Here is an 18,532-nt window from a genome sequence, read left to right on the forward strand (position 1 = left end):
TGTATTTTACCCCTGCCACCTTCAGAATTTGAAAGAGAGTATTCCAGTCAACATTGTCAAAAGCTTTCTCTAAGTCTACAAATGCTAGAAACGTAGGTTTGCCTTTTCTTAATCTTTCTTCCAAGATAAGTCGTAAGGTCAGTATTGCCTCACCTGTTCCAACATTTCTACGGAATCCAAACTGATCTTCCCCGAGGTCGGCTTCTACTAGTTTTTCCATTCGTCTGTAAAGAATTCGTGTTAGTACTTTGCAGCTGTGGCTTATTAAGCTGATTGTTCGGTAATTTTCACATCTGTCAACACCTGCTTTCTTTGGGATTGGAATTATTATATTCTTCTTAAAGTCTGAGGGTATTTCGCCTGTCTCATACATCTTGCTCACCAGATGGTAGAGTTTTGTCATGACTGGCTCTCCTGAGGCCATCAGTAGTTCTATTGGAATGTTGTCTACTCTCGGGGCCTTGTTTTGACTCAGGTCTTTCAGTGCTCTGTCAAACTCTTCACGCAGTATCTTATCTCCCATTTCATCTTCATCTACATCCTCTTCCATTTCCATAATATAGTCCTCAAGTACATCGCCCTTGTATAAACCCTCTATATACTCCTTCCACCTTTCTGCTTTCCCTTCTTTGCTTAGAACTGGGTTGCCATCTGAGCTCTTGATATTCATACAAGTGGTTCTCTTCTCTCCAAAGGTCTCTTTAATTTTCCTGTAGGCAGTATCTATCTTACCCCTAGTGAGACAAGCCTCTACATCCTTACATTTGTCCTCTAGCCATCCCTGCTTAGCCATTTTGCACTTCCTGTCGATTTCATTTTTGAGACGTTTATATTCCTTTTTGCCTGCTTCATTTACTGCATTTTTGTATTTTCTCCTTTCATCAATTAAATTCAATATTTCTTCTGTTACCCAAGGATTTCTATTAGCCCGCGTCTTTTTACCTACTTGGTCGTCTGCTGCCTTCACCACTTCATCCCTCAGAGCTACCCATTCTTCTGCTACTGTATTTCTTTCCCCCATTCCTGTCAATTGTTCCCTAATGCTCTCCCTGAAACTCTCTACAACCTCTGGTTCTTTCAGTTTATCCAGGTCCCATCTCCTTAAATTCCCACCTTTTTGCAGTTTCTTCAGTTTCAATCTGCAGTTCATAACCAATAGATTGTGGTCAGAATCTACATCTGCCCCAGGAAATGTCTTACAATTTAATACCTGGTTCCTAAATCTCTGTCTTACCATTATATAATCTATCTGAAACCTGTCAGTATCTCCAGGCTTCTTCCATGTATACAGCCTCCTTTCATGATTCTTGAACCAAGTGTTAGCTATGATTAAGTTGTGCTCTGTGCAAAATTCTACAAGGCGGCTTCCTCTTTCATTTCTTCCCCCCAATCCATATTCACCTACTATGTTTCCTTCTCTCCCTTTTCCTACTGACGAATTACAGTCACCCATCACTATTAAATTTTCGTCTCCCTTCACTACCTGAATAATTTCTTTTATCTCGTCATACATTTCATCTATTTCTTCATCATCTGCAGAGCTAGTTGGCATATAAACTTGTACTACTGTAGTAGGCATGGGGTTTGTGTCTATCTTGGCCACAATAATGCGTTCACTATGCTGTTTGTAGTAGCTAACCCGCACTCCTATTTTTTTATTCATTATTAAACCTACTCCTGCATTACCCCTATTTGATTTTGTATTTATAACCCTGTAATCACCTGACCAAAAGTCTTGTTCCTCCTGCCACCGAACTTCACTAATTCCCACTATATCTAACTTTAACCTATCCATCTCCCTTTTTAAATTTTCTAACCTACCTGCCCGATTAAGTGATCTGACATTCCACGCCCCGATCCGTAGAACGCCAGTTTTCTTTCTCCTGATAACGACGTCCTCTTGAGTAGTCCCCGCCCGGAGATCCGAATGGGGGACTATTTTACCTCCGGAATATTTTACCCAAGAGGACGCCATCATCATTTAATCATACAGTAGAGCTGCATGTCCTCGGGAAAAATTACGGCTGTAGTTTCCCCTTGCTTTCAGCCGTTCGCAGTACCAGCACAGCAAGGCCGTTTTGGTTAATGTTACAAGGCCAGATCAGTCAATCATCCAGACTGTTGCCCCTGCAACTACTGAAAAGGCTGCTGCCCCTCTTCAGGAACCACATGTTTGTCTGGCCTCTCAACAGATACCCCTTAGATACCCCTTAGACATATAACGGCAAAAATAAATAAAAATTGAGCAGTGTTTCAAAAAATCAGACATTACAACAGGTTTTCAAACAAATGACACCTTGGGATTACATCTCGTCATAAAAATGGTCCTAATCGTAATAATTTTTTAAGTTCAAGTATATATGATATGACTGCAGTGATTACGATCAATGTTTCATGGTTCTATTTGCAAAATAAATTGGAGTTTGGTAAACTCATTGGCGAAAATAAGCAATCGACAACAAACATAAAACGGAAAATGGAAGTGCTACATACAGCAACCAAGGTAAGAGTGCACAATGTTGTAAAGGAGATGGTAAACGTTAAGAACAGAAAGCTCTCTCCGGAAGACATTTTAAATAAAAAAAGAGAGTTTTACGAAAATGAGTAGGAGCTGCTGCAGTGATCTTTTATCATCGTGTGTTCAAATATGGTGCATTATATACAAGAGTGATTCTGACGCTTACTACCTCATAATGAAAGCAAACGGACAGCGGTACGGCTTCACATGGCCACTCTGCCATCGGCCACAACATCAGCGACTGAAGGCAGCAAAAAGTTAGAGGGCGCCTGAACAAAGTGACCCTGCTGGTTGCTATAAACTCGTTGTCGGTGCAACGCTTTCCTTCTGTCATTTTGTACCTTGCATTTTATTTGTTAAATTACTTCGTATTTCATAACGATCAGCTGAGGAGCCCTTTTATTACCCTTAGTTGATCATCCAACATACTTTTTTGAGTATATTTATTAACTTTGTTTATATAACCATATTATCGATATCACTCTGCACACAATTGTACCCTCTAGCATATGTACGTTTCCCTCTACATTAAATACAATCATCATAGGACACACTGTACTTTTAATGACATATAACGTGTTTGTACTACATGTGACTGTAACGAAATTTTAGTCCTATCTTCTATCTCATTTTCATTCCATTTTATATATTACGTACTGAAAGTAGGTAGAACTTTTTACGAATAGATTTTTCAGTCTATTTTAGACCTGAAGACGATTGTTTCTGCGTTCTAAAACGGCTATCATTTTGCCAATCAATTTTACTTAAAATTAAGATCGCGCACCTCACAAACTTCACCAAGTCCGATATTACAAAACGAATTAATCGTATTGATCTTTACTGTAAAAACGAAAATTCTTAGGGAAATTTTGTGAACTAAAGTGATCTTCCTGTAAGTTGTCATGGCCGTACTACAAGACGAGCACTTTTAAATTCACTATACTCTACCGCTACCTCGATAGTCCCTCGGGGTTCCATTATATTACAACAGTGCATATGCTAGCTGCCGTTATAACATATTATAAGTATACATCAAGGAACAGGTATTATTCTACGATGACAATAAGACGTTCGAAGTCACAATGAATCGATATAATTAGAATGTGTGCCTTGTAGCCTAATCATTCAGATCGCATGGACTCCTTAATTTATTTATTCAATATATTCTTCGTTGAACGCGATAAAAGGCTTACATTGATGTCAAATTTATTGTACGTCAAGACTTAACGGTAATTATTTAAGGGGTCCACAAAAATATGACCAAAAACAGATTTCCGTAACATTATTAACTAACGAGATAAAGACAAAACGTTTAATTTTCAAACAAAACTGTGGCATTTAGCTACTTAAAGCAAGTGCCAACAATATAAATATAGGGTTATAACACTTTTATGGTATCACAAAATTTGAGATGTTATTCTTTCCTCAGGTTCATTATGTCACGATGTAGAATTTCTGGATTAACTTAACATCAACAGAAATCTCCAATGGAAGAAGTCTCCATCGGCTGTTCATTTCGATTCAAGAGTAATGACAAGCTGTGCAGCCACTAAATACGAAGGTCCAGACAGTTGTTATGTGTACAAAAAATTAATACTTGCTGTATCGAATAATAAAAACTGATTGAACAAAAAAACGTAATGCATGAGGAAAAAATGTTTATTTTTCCGTGATTCCTGAGACTTACAAAATGCAAAAGGGTCTAATCCAACGCTGAGCAACTTCGCATCGAATTTACAACATCTTTTTTACCAATAGTCGGAATATATACTCACCCTCTGTAACCTAAAAGACCTTTGTGCATTTTACGAATGTAACGATTAACTGCAGTAAATGACATCATTTTAACGTTACCAATATCTGTACGTGTTAAGAAGCACTCTAACGTCTTTAGACGACGTGTTTCATTGTTTAGATATAATACTTCAAATGGTTCAAATGGCTCTGAGCACTATGGGACTCAACTGCCGAGGTCATTAGTCCCCTAGAACTTAGAACTAGTTAAATCTAACTAACCTAAGGACTTCACAAACATCCATGCCCGAGGCAGGATTCGAACCTGCGACCGTAGCGGTCTTGCGGTTCCAGACTGCAGCGCCTTTAACCGCACGGCCACTTCGGCCGGCTATAATACTTCAGACAACAATTATTAACTGTTACCTGTTCATTCAAAGAGTATGTCATTGGTCTTCGGTCCTTTCATTGTCACCTTCTGTTACAATTAATATACGGCAGTAATCGTACGCTAAGGTGTCACATGGTGCTGTGTCTTTATTTGCGAGCCGTCCTCCTCTCGACACCAGACAGTCTCGTGCCCTTGCTGGAAGGTACGTTTAGTGCTGGTAACTGAGTGGAACTCCTTCTTTAACGAACTCCTCTGTAAATAGTGTCATAAAAGACACGTGACATCGAATATTTAGCCATATTTATGCATGATTTGATTGTGCAACGATTATGAGCCCGGTAAAACTGATCTTCCTTTCTGTTTCCTATACACCCTGAAATATAGGCTGCTCCAGTACGTACTGTTATTACTTTTGAATTGCAAAAGTGAACGCAGACAGCTGGGGACAACGGATGCAGTGATGAAAAACATAATCGTGACGCTTCGTGAATCAGATTAAAATTTAGTTGTTGAAGACGGGCAGCGGCCTTAGCAGTTTCCGGGGAAACTGTCTGGATGATTGATTGATCTGAGCGTGTAACATTAAACAACATGGTGCTGGTACTGCGAACGGCTGAAAACAAGGGATAAATAAACTACGAAGATAATATTTCCCGAGAACACGCAGCTCCACGTCTACATACATACACCAAAAGCCACTGCTTGGTGCATGGCGGAGGGTACTAGGTAACACTACTAGTAATTTTCCTAAGTATCCCACTGTAAATAAAGCGAGGGAAAAACGACTGTCTGTATGCCTCCGTGCGAGCCGTAATTTCTCTTACCTTATTTCGCGCTCCTTACGCGACAGGTGCTTTGGTGGCAGTAGAATCACTCTGCAGTCAGTTACAAATCCCGGTTTTCTAAATTTTCTCAACGGTGTGTCATGTTTTGAGAAGAGAACGTCGTCTCCCCTGCTGGGATTCCCACTTAAGTACACGAAGCATGTCGGTAACACTCGCGTGCTGATGAAAGCTACAGGAAACATAAGTAGCTGCACGCTTCTTAGTATTGCTTCGAAGTCTTCCTTTAAATACCGGACTGGGACCCCCAGCACTCGAGCAGAACTCAAGAATGAATCTCCCAAGGCTCACGGTCTCCTTTGTAGATGAGCTGTACTTTCCTGTAACTCTGCCAATAAACCGGAGTCGCCCATTCGCCTTCACTGCTACCGTCAATACGTGCTCGTTCCGTTTCTCACCACTGTACAACGTTAGCCCAGATAGTTTACGGACGTGATGTGTCAAGAAGCACACCACCGACACTGTATGCGAACGTTATTGCAATGTTTTACCTACTCATCTTCAGTTTTTCCACATTTAGAGCAGGCTATCATTCATCAGACCAACCATAAATTGTGTCTGCCATTCTGCATCCTTCTATACACACTGAACGGTGATACTTTCCGCATACCAAAGCGTCATAATGAAATAGTCGCAGATTGCTGCTCATAGTAATTCCGTAATTTTGCGGATCTGTTCTTTTCCTCCTTATATACAGGAATCCCCTGCAACTGAGAATTTGCACTGAACGAGAGACTTGCCATAAATGTAAGCTAGGTAAACGACCAGTGCGTAGAAAACTCTTTGCAAAATCCAGTGTGTATTCCATCTGGATCTGTCGCCTCATTTTTTTAACTCTTTCAACTGCTTGTCTACGACAGAAATATCCTCCAAATGGGAGTCTATATTACGGCGAAGCACTGGTGTTTCTGTAGGATAATCCTGCGTGAATAGTTTTTTAAACTTTTTGAAACTTCCATTAACTTCCATTTGCTGTCTTCTATTCGCAAACTAGACTGGTCAACGAATGACTGTATAGAAGCCTTCAACCCGCTTAGCGATTTTCCTGGGACCAGAAATATCCCAGGTTGACGGCAACATCCTTCTGTAAGTTATGATGGTGGAAATTTTTGTCTATTTTGCACTTCGATCTCTACTATATGATTTAATTATGACAGCCTCTTGTTGCAGAGGTAAAAATCGCCTTCTCCTCCCACCCGCCCCCGTTCGGATCACCTAGGGGGGAATACACAGGAGGACATTTGGTTGTTACCGGGAATGGAAGCCTACATTTATAGTATATGTAGATTTAAGTAGCAGAAATGAGAACGGCGAGAACTTAACATCAGAATTGGAGACCACAAGGTAGACGAAGTCAAGGAATTCTGCTACCTAAGAAGCAAAATAACCCATGACAGACAGAGCAAGGAAGACATAAAAGCAGAGTAGCACTGGTAAAATGTGCATTCCTGGTGAAGAGAAGTACACTAGTATCATAGGTCTCAATTCCCGGAAGACATTTCTGAGGATATATGTTTCGTGCACAACATTTATGGTAGTGAAGCATGGACTGTGGGAAACCTGGAACCGAAGAGAATTGAACCACTGGAGACGTGGTGCGATGGAAGTATATTTAAAATTAGTTGCACTGATAAAGTAAGTAATGAGATTCTCAGAAGAATCGGCGAGGAAAAAAGTGTATGGAAAACAATGACAAGAAGAAGGTACGTGATGATAGGACATCTGGTAAGAAACCAGGGAATAATTTCCATGGTACTAGAGGGAGCCGTAGAGGGTAAAAACTGTAGAGAAAGACAGAGATTGGACTACGCTGAACAAATAATTGAGGGCGTAGGTTGCGGTTGCTAAAAATGGGATGAAGAAGTCGCCATACGAGAAGAATTCGTGGCGGACGGGCTGCATCAAACCAGTCAGGAGACTGATGACACCAAAAAAGTGCTAGAATAGACATTTGAAATTCTGAAGATAACAAGGACAGAAAGAGGAAGCGAAATGCTGTCTTCAACATCTATAGAAACAAAATTGGTGTTGCAGTAGTCGAATGACAAGATGTGGAAGAAGTAGTTGAGATGGGAGTGAAGCGGTGTATTGCTTATCTCCGATGTTACTCTAACGGCACAATGAGCAAACAATAAAGGAAACGAAGGACAAATTTGGAATATTAAAATAAAGGGAGAAGAATTATAGATTCTGTGGTTCACCTGATAGCGTTATAATTCGGTCAGACTTGGAATTACTTGAAACAGCAGTAGAATGGTGAAAAATAATTGAAACAGGAAAGGAATACTAATGGAATGTAAAATAATTATATTAAACACTTCTGAGGGAATTAGATTAGGAAGTGATACACTGAAATCAGTCATGAATTTTTGATCATTGAGAAGTAAAATAAGTAAGGATGCATGAGAGTATATAAAACGCAGCCAGACATAGCATAAAAATCATTTCTGAAAGAAGAAATCTGTTAACATCTTGAACACAATAAGTAGTTAATGTTTGTTGGGCAGTCGAGGACGCGCTAGCAGTAGAAGGTTTTAACTTAACGAAGCCTGGGTAGTACCCGAGACTGCAATGACACTTAACAGAGAGCCAAGTGGGTTTTGCGCCAAAGGAAATGGATGATATTATGTTGAAAGTTTGGAAATGGTTTTCACTTGGCAAGTATGGAAAATGTCTACAGACAATGACTAGATCGAGCGAGCGGATGGATTTTACCGGCAGGGCCTTTACAGGCTGCCACAGAGCAGCAGGTAGTTGGACCCTAAAGTATATAGCTGGCTAAAGACAGACAAAGCACACACTTTGATAACATGAAATTAAGCTACGAAAACTCTTACAGTAAAAGCAAGAGCATGAAGACAATCAACAGAACACAATCCAGGGTATAAGAATCTCCAGCTACAATCATAAACATATTTACAATTACAACATTCATTCCACCACAAATATCTACAGTTCCTGAGCGATAAATAATTTTAATATACACAGTAAACCATATGACTGATAATGGCATTGCACAGTAGCCGTCGTCGAGACAAACAACGAATATTATATTGTGTTTGTTAAATATTCTACAATATTAAATTTATGTGTCTAAGAGTGTCAAATCAGACCTTTCTCCACAATTACACTAAAAAAATTAAGCAGTTTGTAGTTTAGCGAATCGATTTATTAATCTATGAACTGTGCTGGTTATACGAGAGTTGTAGAGAAAGTAAGTTCCGATCGGTCGTGAATTGGACACCACAGTGAAAACCCAATGAAGCTTTGCACAAATGTGTTGGATAATGTCTCTAGTATGACCGTCGATCGCAAAAGACGCTCTTTCCGGTCTGAGCGCACTGTGAGCGGGTAAAGGTGCCTAGAACAACGATGTCTCCCGCCAAGTCGGAGGGCCCACTGAGAGGCTTCATCTTAATGTATGCAGTCCACACAACACAACTGCCACGCACTTCCATCTTCATGGCAGTTCTCAGCCGCACTCTGCAAGGGCGCTCCTGCTTCGTTTTCGATTGGAAGTGTTCGATCACCGACAATACAGCTCTAATTGGCTCGTCCTGAGTATCATCTTTGTTCACATGAAACGCTGGATACGAAGACAACACTTGGGCGCAGGCTACGCGCCATAGACCAGCGCAGAGAATTATCGGAATGTACTGGCGGCTGCCTTCTATGACGATGGTGTTGCAAATTTGGTACAACGCTCCATTAAATGTCTGTCGGAGCGGCGACTATATAGAGAAGTATCTGGAAAGTGTAGCTAACTCTTGAGAATTAAAAATGTTTATGATCTGCACTGAGGTTTCCATTTAGCGACCGACCGGAACTTGCTTTCTGGACAACCCTCGTAATATGAATGGAGGTGCACTTAAAAGACAAACAAGTTACTCTTGATGAGATATGATGTAATTAAAATGACAAGATTTGGCGCCGAGAGCCACGGTACAAAATACGCTGTCAATCACATCACATCACAGAATAATTAGAACAGGAGCAGTGGTCCATTTGCATAAATGTCAAAGTCTTATACGAACCACAAATGTCAAAATGTTATACAAACTGTTTAACGTGGTGAGGAGCTGCTCAAGCTCTAATCGGCTGCAGTGTCGTGATGTTGTGGATGTTGGTTGTGGCTACGGTCGCAGGTTCGAATCCTGCCTCGGGCGTGGATGTGTGTGATGTCCGTAGGTTAGTTAGGTTTAAGTAGTTCTAAGTTCTAGGGGACTGATGACCACAGATGTTAAGTCCCATAGTGCTCAGAGCCATTTGATTTGTTGGTTGTGGTGGAAGAGATGCTGATGGGAGCAGGAGGGTAGGAGAAGACGGAAGAGCAGTTCGAGACATCAATTGTGAAAGAGAGATTCTAGTTTTCTGGCATCACAAACTACGGCAGAGTTGTGTGGTGTGACTGAATATACGTAGAGACACTTCGTATCGTTTTTCCGATCCACGTTACGCGCATCTAACAACGCAGATGAAGAAGCTTGTGTTGAGTACACATCATGGCCTTTTTCGAGTGGGAATTCTGTCATCGTTCGTGCCACATGTAAAGTACCACTTGTTTGCAGATAAGAGAGCATTTTACTGTATTTCCAGTTTTCCTATTTCACTTACGTGAAGTGAATGTATTAGTGACGCAGTATGTATGGAGTAAAATGGCTCTGAGCACTATGGGACTCAACATCTTAGGTCATAAGTCCCCTAGAACTTAGAACGACTTAAATCTAACTAACCTAAGGACATCTCAAACACACCCATACTCGAGGCAGGATTCGAACCTGCGACCGTAGCAGTCCCGCGGTTCCGGACTGCAGCGCCAGAACCGCTAGACCACCGCGGCCGGCTATGGAGTAAGAAGCGGGCAGTATGTTCCCATGCTGTCTAGTGGAGGCCCACTCAGATATTAGGAGTCATACACACCAACTTTCAGTAATTTTGTAATGCCAGAAAACGTTGATAGTAATAAATAAATGAATAAGTTTAGCATAACCGAAGATGTACGGTCTTAAACCAACTATAGCCATTTTACGCTCAAGTTACAGACAGTGCGACATAGTCGGCAGTCGTCGATAGAATGCCTTTCGATCCATTCATGCGGTAGACCATGCTCCCGTTCCGTTAATAGTTAGCTTACAGTCACTGTGAGCACGTTTAGTTTACGGTATTTCTTAAATAAACGCACCAAATGATATCCCGAGTAAAATTATTTGCACAAAAGTAAACTTCTTCGCGCTTCATTACGTAAAAGGTAGACAGTAGTATTGCACTTCCAGAATTCGACGGCACTGCTACTCCTCTGCAAGGGGACGTAAAAGTACGAGAGCGTCTCCACGTAACAGGTAGGAAGCCAGTTCAAGGGCGGATTGTCTTAATTATCGCAAAAACTGTGGTGGGAAAGCGTGGCCACTTATACTGTACGCTCCTTATACCACCATCTACGGGCTCACCAGCTAAACTGAGACATTTCTGAAGCTTCAGTACGAGTGGGGAAAGGGGGGGGGGGGAGGTTCTTGGGCCGACTAGATAATGCAAGGACTGTGATATATTCCAGTAATTGAGTTTATTTACGTATAAAACTGCACGTAGGACCACAATTTAGTAGGAGTGGCGACCTTACTGAATAAACCATCTAATCTTTAAAAGTTAAATATACAATTTTGCCTATATTTATTACAAATGTTTCCCTGTTTGTTTATGTACATTGATTTACAATTCGCTTAACTTGTTTACCCTCAAATATTCAACCACAAGATTACCTTTGAGTAAATTATTTGCAATTTTTTGCAAAGCCATGCTTCTGTCCCTATGTCTCATTAAATGCTGAGCAGTAACGTCGCAGTCAACGGATACTACAAATTAAAGTCTGCCGCCGCGTTTTTCTCTCTGTATGTGAAGGCTAAACTAAGGGACTACCGTAGGGATTTTGATGCCGTAAGTAACAGACAGACTGATTCACGAGGCAAGTTTGTGTATGTAACTTACTACCGCTACGCAAGAAAAGTAGTTCGTACGAAGATAGTTCTGTCCATGCGAAGCTGTGGCGGTTGTGTGAAGTGTTAGGCGGTCATTTGTGAGTATTTGTCTACAGTTTAGTCTTGTATGGTAGGGGAACGTGACACTAAATTGATCAGACCAGATCAGAATAGTAGCTTCTTTGGTGTGGTGCTAGGGAAGAATGCTGAACATTAGATGGGAAGACCGAACGCGTAATGAAGAGGTACTCAACTGACTGGGGGAGAAAAAAAATGATTGCACAGCTTTATTAAAAGAAGGGATCGTTTAGTTGGCCACCATAATGATACATGAAGAAAACGTCACTTGGGTACTGGAGAGAAGGGTTTATGGTGAAAGCTGTGGAGGGAAACTAAGGCTGGACTGTGCTAAGCAGGTTCAATTGGATGTCGGTTGCCGTAGGCTTGCACATGACTGACTGCTGTGGATAGTCTCATAAAGCCAGTCTTTCGACTCAAGACGAGAACAACAGAGGACTCATACACCGTTAATGGACGAAAATAACATCATGTTGACGTGTCCTCAGAAAATAAATTATGTACGATCCCGAAGTAGAAATAGGTTTACTTTGACACTCAGTTTCCTCTTACGGATGGTGTATGATCATTTACAAAATACCGGTGGTGGGAGCTAAGCTTCGAAGTTTCACTATGGGTACTGAAGTCTTTGAAACATAGCAACTTAAATTTTTAAGACAAAATGTCGACTTTGATGATAAAAGAACAAAAAGCCAAGGAACTGGCTACTTGTTAGCATTGTAAACAATGTTTTCCTCATTTAAACGAGTGTTATTCTGAACACATTTGCGACCTATAAAACGTGGCTAGGGTGGGAAGGAGGGGGGGTAGGAGGGGGGGTGGGAATGGCCACCATTTTTCAACGAACTAATGTCCTTCGCTGTTAATGCTTTCGTTGTGTCAAGTTGTGAGGATAACACGTTGAGTCTTTACTAGAAACCAGAGAACGTTATAAAATACCTCGAGAAAACAATACTTTGGAAACTGGAATAGAAATGGACGCACCGTGATAGCTCAGTTATTATAAGAAAGATCGCCTTCTTTATGTCTTAAAAAAGCACACAGTCGCATGATCAGTACAAAAGTTACAAAGAACTGCACTGAAATATTCGAGCTACATAGCCACATCGTTACCTTCTGGAAGACTGTTCTCAAAAGCAGAGTATACACTTTCTGAACAAAGCAATAAACTGAATTTCTAAAGACACGTTATAGCTACAGTCTGCAGAAACAAATTGTGGGATATGTAGCGCTAATTATTGCTGCATTTATTGAGTAATAAATACGATATTAGATGTATTTTTGTACTGATATTTACACCATTCTGTAAATTTATCTTTTAACATAACGATGTTTAAATAACGACTGGGAAACCGAAATCAACAGCGTTTATTTCCAATTCCTCGTCCGAAAAAAGCCGCAGCGCGAAGCAAACTGTGTCGCTGCTCTTGCTGCCGCCTGCGCAGTCGGCTACCCTTCCGACACTGGTGTGCCGCGGGGAACAGCGTGCGCCCAGACGCGGCGCTCAAAGGCAGCATCCCGGCCCCTGGCAGCCGCCGGGCGCAGGTGGCGAGCCCGGTTAAGCCCGCAGACAGCCGGACAGGTGGCCGTGGCAGTCCGCAGCGCTCACAGGCGGTTCGGTTGCACGTGACGGACTCCGCGTTGTTCGTCGCAACGTGACTGCCAGCCTGCGAACGTGAGCCGCATGCCCGGTATTAAAACACAGCTAATGTAACCTCGATCGTTCGTACGTTCTTACGTAACAAAAACAGCAGGGACGCTAAAGACTCTTAAAAAATATGAATGAATCATCTTTTATATTTTATTTGCACATGAAACTATTCCTCCACCATCGTCTTCTTCCGCCATCTTCAAGCTCGGTTGCTAATTTACGAAAGATCCCCTCCATAGATTCTCTGTCATGTTGTTTTATCGTGCTTTTACTATTAATTTTTTCTGTTCTGAGTCCACAAGTATTCAAGTAGGCTAGAAGAGCTGGATCATACTTGCCACATTGCATACTCGTAACGAAGGTCCGCACATACGGAGTTGTTGTTGTTGTTGTGGTCTTCAGTCCAGAGACTGGTTTGATGTAGCTCTCCATGCTACTCTATCCTGTGCAAGCTTCTTCATCTCCCAGTACCTACTGCAACCTACATCCTTCTGAATCTGCTTAGTGTATTCATCTCTTGGTCTCCCTCTACGATTTTTACCCTCCACGCTGCCCTCCAATACTAAATCGGTGATCCCTTGATGCCTCAGAACATGTCCTACCAACCGACCCCTTTTTCTAGTCAAGTTGTGCCACAAACTCCTCTTCTCCCCAATTCTATTCAATACCTCATCATTAGTTATGTGATCTACCCATCTAATCTTCAGCATTCTTCTGTAGCACCACATTTCAAAAGCTTCTATTCTCTTCTTGTCCTAACTATTTATCGTCCACGTTTCACTTGCATACATGGCTACACACCATACAAATACTTTCAGAAATGACTTCCTGACACTTAAATCTATACTCGATGTTAACAAATTTCTCTTCTTCAGAAACGTTTTCCTTGCCATTGCCAGTCTACATTTTATATCCTCTCTACTTCGACCATCATCAGCTATTTTGCTCCATAAATAGCAAAACTCCTTTTCTACTTTAAGTGTCTCATTTCCTAATCTAATTCCCTCAGAATCACCCGATTTATTTCGACTACATTCCATTATCCTCGTTTTGCTTTTGTTGATGTTCATCTTATATCCTCTTTTGTAGACGCTGTCCATTCCGTTCAACTGTTCTTCCTCGTCCTTTGCTGTCTCTGACAGAATTACAATGTCATCGGTGAACCTCAAAGTTTGTATTTCTTCTCCATGGATTTTAATTCCCACACCGAATTTTTGTTTTGTTTCCTTTACTGCTTGCTCAGTATACAGACTGAATAACATCGGGAACAGGTTACAACCCTGTCTCACTACGTTCCCAACCACTGCTTCCCTTTCATGTCCCTCGACTCTTATAACTGTCATCTGGTTTCTGTACAAATTGTAAATAGCCTTTCGCTCCCTGTGTTTTACCGCTGCCACCTTCAGAATTTGAAAGAGAGTATTCCAGTCAACTTTCTCTAAGTCAGCAAATGCTAGAAACGTAGGTTTGCCTTTCCTAGATCTCTCTTCTAAGATAAGTCGTAAGGTCAGTATTGCCTCACGTGTTCCAGTATTTCTACGGAATCCAAACTGATCTTCCCCTAGGTCGGCTTCCCTCAGATATGTGAATGGTTCGAAGACTTTTTAAATAATAAAGTCCAGTGTGTTTATCTGGACGGAGAGTGTTCGTCGAAGGAAGAGATGTAATTAGGAGCGCTCCATGGAACTGCGGTAGGACTTCTGTGGTTCTTCCAGGGTAGGATGAACAGCAGTATGCGATTGTTTGCTTGATAAAGCTGTAGTGTCGGAAAAGCGGCGATGTTGAGTAACTATAGGAGAATAAAGAATGGCGTAGAATTTCTCTTTGGTAAGATGAATGGCAACAAGCTGTAAACGTGGAAATCTGGAGATGAATAGAAAAAACTCTCCTGTACTGTTCGAATACACTGGGTGGCTATAATTAAAGCGCACCTACCCGGAGGGGTCCAATTTGGGCTGTAATTATCGCGCGGCAGCAAAACTTGATAGATATTCTAATGCGTTATTCGGAATCGAATCGCTCTGGAAAAAAATTAGTTCCAATTTTGGGCAGCTGGTGCAGATCTGGTGCTGGGAATGAATGAATGACGTATAGAAATGTTTCCATGCGTAATTTAATGGGACGTGGGCAGGATTGGTCAAACAAGTGGAGAAGAGCATAATGTTGGTTTCGTTGTACATCGCCGCTTACTTAGTTCGCTCAATATGAGCACCAGAGAAGTCGACGAGATGCTGCAGCAGTAAAACGACGTGATTAACAAATGTTCCCTGCAATTCCGGTGGAATCTGACTAACGTGTTGCTGTGTGCTGACCTTCAGATCAGGTAGAGACCGAACGTGACCCTGGTAAACGCGTTCCTTTAGATGCCCACACAATCAAAAGTCACATAGTTTTAGATAAGGTGACCTTGCAGGCCATGCGTCTGGAAAACCTCTGGAGATTATAGGGAAGCAGCCTACTCACGTCATATAGAATTCATATGCTTTCCATTGTGTGCCAGCATAGTCCGCTGTAACTTGCTATGACGTCACGAATGTTGCGCAATACCTTAAAAATAAAGTAAATAATCTGAGAAGCTAATAGCATGTCAGGAGCGATGCTAACATAATAATGTGTTAAGTTTCAGTTTAGTAACTTTAACAGTTTTCGAAATTTGGACGTTTTAGCTGATATAGGTAATCATTGGTCTGGAATTTTATGCTTTATCGTTTTCAGAATATAGTGAAAATTAATACAGTAAAGTGCATTTTCTATGAATCCCAGGCATCATCCTAAATCGTCAGAGTAATGAACTTCTATAATCAATAACTCTTTCTCCATCAGAGTAGGCACAGTGAACTTTCATTGCAGGCATCACGTTTTTCCTAATCACTTTCTGGTTGCCAATATTGTAGTTAGAGAGCCGGTGTTGAGAACGTCAATACAAACAAAATCAATTCCTTTATTTTCCACCCGCCACCCCATAAGATGTCACGTTAGTGGAAGGTAGCAGTAGGTAGATCCTTCACTGAGCAAGGTACATGAGGTGTTATCCCATCTTGAATGAGAACAGCAGTTACACATAGTTGCTCACTTACAAAGCAGGAATCTCTTGCTGTACGAGGAGATCACGATAATGTGTAGAATTTGCGGTATACCTGCCAGGTCATCTGGGTGTATTCTCTTTAAAGAAAACATACCGAGAATAAAGGTTCCTGTGAATCCACGCAACACAGACACATAGGCGAGTCCAGTAGCTCATCCTTCACAACATGCTGTTTAACATTACCACAAATTCGGCAGGTCTGTGTGTTCTCTGCACCCTGAAGTGTAAAATGTGCCTCGTCAGTCCATCGAATATTGCCCGGCCAATGTCATCATCTTCACCCCGTACCGGAAACTGAAGAGCAAATAGATAACGTTGCTGCAGATCAAGAGCTTTCATTTGCTGCACCGTCAGGATCTTGTACGGCTAAGAGTGCAAAATTGACCGCAAAACTGTCCGTATTGTTGACTACGGGATGGACAATGTTTGTGGCACTGCACGAGCACCAGCACTACACGGGGCGCGTGCTGCATGGCCAGTTACAGCAAATGTATCCTCGTCAATAACTTTCAGCGGGATAGTACACCTTCCTCTGCCGGATGCCACACCAAGTTGATCCGCATTTCCGAATTTCACTGTCGTGCTCTTTAAACCATTTAGTGACAAAAGGCCAGTCCTCAGACCTTTAAGTCGGCGATACTCCTCCAGTACTGCATTGTAATCGCTGCCGTTCTGGTAAAACAATTTCACTAACAGCACACGGTCTCTCTCCTCGATAGCCATATTGTTCATTCACTTTGTGGCTTGTCAAATGACATGGCGATTCCATACCGTCATATAAACAGTGTACATGGCCATATTTTCACCTAGTGACCAAGACTGGAACTATTTTCTTTTGCAGCGTAAATCTGTTCCTCTCTAACACATGAGCATATTTTCCAAATTTGGCTGTCATAGAATAATTACAGCACTCACTGGACCTCCATGAGTATCTGCACTTTTTAATTTTAACTCCGGCCGCTGTGGCCGAGTGATTCTAGGTGCTTCAGTCCGGAAACGCTCTGACGCTACGTTCGCAGGTTCGAATCCTGCCTCGCTCATGGATGTGTCTGATGTCCTTAGGTTAGTTAGGGTTAAGTAGAGTCTAAGTCTTGGGAACTGATGACTTCAGATGTTAAGTCCCATAGAGGTTAGAGCGTTTTCAACCACTTTTTTAAATTTTAACCACCCGTAGAATTAGTGGAGTGGTGCCTGACAAAGTCAGTCGATTCAACATGTAAGCGTAACGTTACAAAACGACGTGGAAGGGTACGAGCACATAATGTCGGTTGTCGGAGAGCTAATAGTTGACTTCCGTTTATTGGATGAATTTCAGGAATGTGTAGCTCAGCTGTAAAGAGGACCGCGTAGAGAACACTAGTGGGACCCATTCTTGAGTCCCGCTTGAGTATTTAGAATCCCCACCAAGTCGAATTAAAGGAATACATCGAACCAATTCAGAAGCGTTGGTGCTAAATTTATTATCGGAAGATTCGACCAAACCACGGGTACTACGAAATGCTCCATGAATTTAACTGTGAATCTTTGGGCGCAAGAAGACATACTTTCTCAAAAACTTTAGAGAATCGGCGTTTGCCACAGGCGGTAAAACAATCAGGGCTCGTACGCAAGAATATAGATAGTTATTTTTTTCTTTCGCTCCATATGTGAGGGAATGAGTAGCAGTGTTACAAAGCACCCTCCTTCATTCACCTAGTGATCGCTTGAGGAATATGTATGTAGATATAGCGGCAGATGTACACTGCTATTCTTCAAAATGGTTCACAGGTATAGTGGTGGACAATGGTTATAATGACACAGCATTCCCTCCTTCCTCTCTTTCTCCTCTAGCATTTACCCGTCGTATAGGATCCACTGTCCGAACAGCCAAAGAAACTGGTACACCTGTCTAGTATAGTGTACGCCCCCCCCCCCAAACTCGCACGCAGAAGTGCCGCAACAAGACGTGGCATGGTCTCGACTAATGTCAGAATAAGTACTGGGGGGAACTGACACCGTGAATCTGCAGGGCTCTCCACAAACCCGTAAGAGCACGAGGAGTTGGGGATCCCTTCTTCACAGCACATTGCAAGGCATCCCAGGTATGCTCAATAATATTCATGTGTGGGGCGTTTAGTGGCCAGCAGAAGTGTATAAACTCAGAGAGAAACTGGAACCACAGTGTAGCAATTCCGGAAGTGTGGTGTGTCGCATTATCCTGCTGGAATTTCCCAAAGCCGTCGGAATTTACGATGGGCATGAATGGACGCAGGTGATCAGAC

The 18,532-nt window shown here is 41.8% G+C and overlaps 1 long non-coding RNA gene across 1 annotated transcript in view; it reads right to left on the reverse strand.

Annotated features, from left to right (window-relative positions):
- Positions 1–12,839: 12,839 nt before the first annotated feature.
- LOC126161398 (uncharacterized) overlaps positions 12,840–18,532 on the reverse strand; it is a 58,072-nt gene continuing 52,379 nt past the window's right edge. The window contains exon 3 of the long non-coding RNA XR_007534909.1: positions 12,840–13,202. This is a non-coding gene — a long non-coding RNA (uncharacterized LOC126161398). The remainder of the gene's footprint in view (positions 13,203–18,532) is intronic.

The sequence above is a fragment of the Schistocerca cancellata genome, chromosome 2 (assembly GCF_023864275.1).
Source record: "Schistocerca cancellata isolate TAMUIC-IGC-003103 chromosome 2, iqSchCanc2.1, whole genome shotgun sequence".
NCBI lineage: Eukaryota > Metazoa > Arthropoda > Insecta > Orthoptera > Acrididae > Schistocerca > Schistocerca cancellata.